The sequence below is a fragment of the Dicentrarchus labrax genome, unplaced genomic scaffold (genome assembly GCF_905237075.1).
Source record: "Dicentrarchus labrax unplaced genomic scaffold, dlabrax2021, whole genome shotgun sequence".
NCBI lineage: Eukaryota > Metazoa > Chordata > Actinopteri > Moronidae > Dicentrarchus > Dicentrarchus labrax.
In genome coordinates this window covers 11,946,554-11,952,766 of record NW_026136711.1, presented here as the reverse complement: position 1 = coordinate 11,952,766, position 6,213 = coordinate 11,946,554, and positions in this window count along the sequence as shown.

Genomic DNA, 6,213 nt, shown 5'->3' with positions numbered 1-6,213 from the left:
CTATGAGGAGATGGTCACAGGAGACCAATGAAGCTTTGCAGGGGTGCTTTGAACTAACAGACTGGGAGTTGCTCTGTGATTCGTATGGAGAGGACCTTGATGATCTCATGGAATGCATAACGGGGTACATCAACTTCTGTGTGGACAGTGTTGTTCCTACAGTGATTGTACGCTGTTTCCCCAATAACAAGACGTGGATCACCAGAGACATCAAGGTCCTGCTGAATGAGAAGAAGAGGGGCTTCAGAGATGGGTACAGGGAGCAGATGAGGCAGGTTGAGAGGGAGCTTAAGGAGAGAATCCAACAGGGTAAAGACAGCTACAGGAGGAAGCTGGAGCACAAACTCCAGCAGAACAACTTGAAAGACGTGTGGAGCGGCATGAGGAGCATAACTGCCTACAAACTATCTGGCAGCCAGACAATAGGAGGTGGTACTGAACGAGCCAACATGCTGAATCTGTTTTTCAACAGATTTGATGAGAGGGCTCCGGACTACCCCTCCCCCAGCTCCGTTCCTTCCTGACTACGCCCTACCTGTCCACCTGGACTTCTCCAGTGCGTTCAACACCATCCGGCCTGATCTGCTGGGGAGTAAGATGACGGCGATGCAGGTGGACCCTCCCCTGGTTTCCTGGATTACGGACTATTTGACGGGTCGATCACAGTATGTCAGACTGCAGGACGGTGTGTCTGACACTGTGGTTAGCAGCACTGGGGCTCCACAGGGAACTGTTCTTTCCCTTCGTCGAGTGGTGTGCAACTAACCATCTGCATCTCAACTCCACCAAGACTAAGGAGCTGGTGGTGGATTTCTGAAGGAGGAAATCTGCCCCCACAACCATCTCCATCAACGGTGTGACTGTGGATGTTGTCCAGGATTACAAATACCTTGGAGTATACCTGGATAACAAACAGAACTGGGCCAAGAACACTGAGGCTGTTTACAAGAAGGGCCAGAGTTGACTCTATTTCCTGAGGAGGCTCCAGTCATTCAACGTATATATCATCATGCTGAGGATGTTCTACCAGTCGGTTAGTTGCCAGTGCCATCTTCTTTGCTGTTGTGTGCTGGCTGAGGGCAGCAGACGCCAAGAAGATCAGCAGGATCATCAGGAAGGCTGGCTCCGTCCTGGGGGTCCAACTGGACTCTTTGGTGGTGGTGTCTGAGAGGAGGATGCTGTGTAAACTGCACATTTTTTACCCAATTTTCACTTCATCACTTTATTTAGTTGTACTGTACCTTAGTTAATTTATGCTGCTAACAAATGCTGCTACAATTTTTATGACTTTTACCACTGTTACCACTTTATCCAATCGCTCGTTATCACTTATTTAGTTTGTACTTATTTAATTTCAATTTATGCTGCTAAACTGCACAGTGCGTATTGTTTATATTGTATATACCTACGTTTAACTGCAATTTTTGTTGCATTTTGTCACATTTAGTTACTTGTTTTCTTCTTTTCTACTTATGTTACCTGTTAGTGCTTGCATTTTGCTGCATTAAGTTAATTGTTTGATTTATTTTATGTTAGCCTTTATTTTATTATTTATTTTATTTTATTTTATTTTATTTTATTTTATGTTAGCTTCTTGAATCTTGAATCTTGAACCTTGTTAAGTTATCTGTCTATGCCCAGTACGTTACCGACAGTCCAATAGAGATGAAGAAGAGTTGCGGGTGAGCTGCGTGGGTCAGCTGGCGGTCCTGTGAGCCAGGCTGATCAGAGTTGTGGTTCTGAAGTCCAAACTGTCTCTGCTGTGCAATGCCCGCTGGTGCAGGTAGCAGGAGGAAAAGTGTTTCGCTCCTTGCTCTGCAGAGTTAGAGAGTCGGTGTTAACGTTGCGTTGCTCAGGTGAAGTCCACTGACAGACTTTCTCTTTAAAGCTGCAGATGTTGACTTCCGTTAGCGGTGCGCTGGCCAGGGATCGCAGAAAAAAGCAGGCTTTTGTGCCGTGCTATAATCCTTTGTTGTGTGTCAGCGGCGGGTCGGGCCGCGCCGAGGTCCAAAACGTATCACCCGGTGTGGGCAAGCGAGGTGACCAAGAGAGCGAAGGGAGAAGAGAAGAGAGAAGAGAGTCTCTCGGGCTTAAATAGCCAGGATGACAGGTCTGGGGTCCGAGGGAATCTGACCAATGAAGAGCCGGTGTTTGGGAGTTTATTGCTTTCTTGCCACACCTTGACCACATTCCTGGCCCCCCGCTGAGGGGTCTGTTATCTGGCGGGCCCTTTTTCTTTGTCTTTAGTCACTACAAGCAGGCTTTATTGCTTACATAAAGGCCTTGCTGTAGTAAAGACCATTTTCTTTGTGGCCATATTCCAACATTTCCCTTTTGGTCCAGTTAAACACTTCAAATGAACAAGTTCATGTTTAAAGGTCTCCTTGGATCCTAACAGCAGACAACACTCCGCACCAAACCACAATGCAGATGCAACGTTATAAAGAGGTGCCCGGTGGGTGACAGTGTGGCCACAATACAGAATCAATAAATTATTCACTTAACAGCACATCCCATTTGGAGCACACATTGTGTCGGTATTTCACATTATCTTCAAGCATTTTCAAACATAACTTGCATATCTGTTGCTTACTGAATTAGTGTACGCCAGCACGATCTTGTTTATACATTTTTGTTGAACAAATATCACCAAATGTATTTTTACAGCACTTAAGACATCAAATGGCTTTTAGATTAGTGCTACAGCTCTCTGAGAAACGCCACTGGTGTACAAGTTGCCATTTATGCAAAAAGCCTGACAGGAGCTAAGAAGGTGTGGCTAGTTAAAAGGTGATGAAAAGGAGGAAAATTTAATTTGAACAAAAAAAGGATGGGAAAGCTGGAAGCATGTCAGTTAACATGTACTAGAACAGAGTAGGTTAGCAACAGACATTGGTGTTAAATGTACTCAACCTTTTTGGTGTCAAGGACCCCCAAATTGAAACACTTGAGGCCATGGGCCCATATTTGGTAAGATATAGTCTAAGTTATCCCCCTCTCATAGGATTTAGTTTTTCCATAACTGGTTATATTGTTGATTGGCAATTTAACAGTGAAAAGTGTGAAAGCTATAAACAGAATAGTCACTGGGCTAATTTAAATGAAAAAATGAAATCACAATATTCCCCATTTTTTGGGTGGGAACCACTGATCTAAACACTAAGGGCCCTATCTTGCCGATCTGAAACGCAAGTATCAAACGCAAAACGCAAGTAGCTTTGTGGGCGGATCTCGGGCGCTGTTGCTATTATGCCGGCGGGATAAATGACTCTTGCGCCCGGCGGAAATCTAAAATGGGTTGGTCTGAAGTAGCTACATTAGTCATAGGTGTGGTTTGGGCGTAACGTGCAATAAACCAATCAGAGCGTCATCTCACATTCCCTTTAAAAGCAGGCGCGCTTGTTCCATGGCGGATTGCTATTAAAACGGCGGATTTGCCAGGCGCACCCCAGGAGCGTTTCACAGCCGAGGAGACCGTCGTTCTCATCAGGGCCGTAAAATACCGAGAAGTGACATTATTGACATGAAATAAATGTAACACAGCCATACAATGAACCAAAACAATGTAACGCAGCTTAGCAGGAAGAAGACCCTGGCCTCGGGAGCAGTAAACTCATTAGGAAACAGTTTACTGAGCTCATAAATCAAGTGAGTAGTAGGCTCATTTCTCCATATGACCTCAAGCTATCAGTCTTTTATTGCAGCCAATGGAGCTCCCCCTGCAGGCCATTATGTTGAAGACACTTCCACATTGGCTTCAAAATATCCCACGCCCTCCCTTCAGGCCTCCCTCCGAAAACACCTGAACATGCAGTACCTGAGAGGAGAACAGCAGATTGTTGTCATCACATTCTTGCCATCGTTGAAAAGCCAAACCGATCTTGACTTGTTTCTAGCCTTTTGTACTTGAGAGATACTTTTGTCTCTTTTCTTGCTTTGTTTAGCAGTGCAAACTACGGTGGCCGACAAGGGCAAACGCTTCAAACGGCAAAACGCTTCAAACACGGGAATGATGCAAATCCAAAAACACACAAACACATAAAACAAATCCAACAGAAAAACGCAGCAACAGAAAAATGCTGCAATCACAGAAACGAAGCAGAAGCATAAACTTACAAACCCACAAAACAAATGCCAAAGAAAAATGCTGCAAATACCAAAAACACACAAAACCCCAAAACAACTGCCAGATAGAAATGCTCCAAACTTGCTCGACAAAACAGAAGTGCACCAGGCCACTAGGGGGACCCGACCTGAGGGATGGACCAGTCCTGTGTGGCCAGACCCAAAAGACATGAAGAAGAAGAAGAAGAAGAAGAAGAAGAAGAAGAAGAAAAAGAAGAAGAAAGTTGGCTAAGTTTTGGAGAGGAGAGTAAAAAGGTACATTTTCCTTTATGTCTTTTTTAAACACTTGGCCGTAATCTTTTATAATATTATAATATAATAATTATATTATTTAATACTATTTAATATTATAATATTACATAATTATAATATTATATTATTATAATATTATAATATAATTTTATAATATTATATAATAGTATAATATTATAAAAGATTACGGCCAAGTGTTTAAAAAAGAGCGAATTTGCAGCGTTTCTTTCTGGCAGTTGTTTTGGGGTTTTGTGTGTTTTTGATATTTTCAGCATTTTTCTGGCATTTGTTTTGTGGGTTTGTAAGTTTGTGCTTCTGCTTCGTTTCTGTGATTGCAGCATTCTTCTGTTGCTGCGTTTTTCTGTTGGATTTGTTTTATGTGTTTGTGTGTTCTTGGATTTCCATCATTCCCATGGTTGAAGTTTGCGTTTGCCCTTGTCGGCCACCGTAGCAAATTGTTGTAGTAACAGGGGGAACATTTTGGCTGGCCTTTCTCTGCCGTTTCTGTGCGTCTAGCTTGGTAGCTTTAGCAATATCAGCGCAGTAAGTGCAATTTTTAAATGTCTTTTTCAGAAGGTTAGATTTCTTGAATGTTGTCGGGATGTAAAGAGACACAAAAAAGGCTTTTTTTTATCAAACCTACCCTAGCTTTAATTGAATATATATGACTTAATTTTTAAACTAAAATGGTTCTATATGATGATTAACGGACCCTTTAAGAGGGAATAAATGGACCTTGATTAAAAATTTTGGATCCATGTGATTGATGTGGTGGATGAAGAGGCCTCTTCATCCTCTCAGATGGTTGACAGATTACAATGCGGGCATGGGCGATCATCCATTAGGCCTTCTTCAGACCAGTATGAAGCAGGGTTTTCAATATTCAAATCAAATCTGAATAAAAGCATGAACTTCTCAGGCCTGGATGCATTTAAATACTGAGTAGCCTTCCATCATTTCTTTCCTGGGGCCAGCTCTTGAGATGAAAGGTAAGGGAGTGGAAAGGCCAGGCCTGGTCAAGCGATTCAAAAATGCTGATATCTGCATCCCTTTGAAAATCAATGCATTGCCTTTGTCATCAGAGGCTCTGTCTTTGATATTTCTTTCTTTTTGTCAGCATGATGCCCAACCTTCTGCTGTATTATGGGTAAAATGGCTCTAATATTAATGGTAACTGACTATATTGTAACATCCATTTGAGCCTAAAAGACAGAGGCAAGACAGATACAGACTCCTGCTGCGCTTCTACAGGAAAGATTAGAAAGAAAATCAAATCTACAATTGTATATGATTAAGTGAGAGTGACAGTTAATGTACTAACTGGCCACGGTTGTAATGATTTACACTGAACCTTCAAGCTTCCAAGAGCTATCGTGTAAACAAAGACAAGAATTTGTCCATGTTTGTTTAAATACTAATAACAATGTATTTATATTGCTTTTAAAGAGCCAACTAGCAGCCACAAGGCAGTTATGCACTGAAAAAATGTGAAAGATGTGGCTCAATCATTCCCTGTATGAAAGCATCTGCAGACCTCCAGCCACACTTACCAGAGTTAATGGAACAAACCACTATTTTTTTCACGAATGGTTTAGCTAAGTTCCTATTATTACTTATGTAATGTACAAGCTGTGCATTCTTTGTCTGTAGGCAGGTGACATATGTGGCAGCTTTAGTCACCAACCAACCCCCCGCTTTCTTATAGACAGTCAGGGCTTCTTTGTATTTATAACAGTGAACTGTGAGCCTAGTTTCCCTCCATTTTCTTTCAGCTACTCAACAGATTATCTTATAATATTGGTTATTTTGTCAGTTGATCTCTTTTTAAAGGCATAC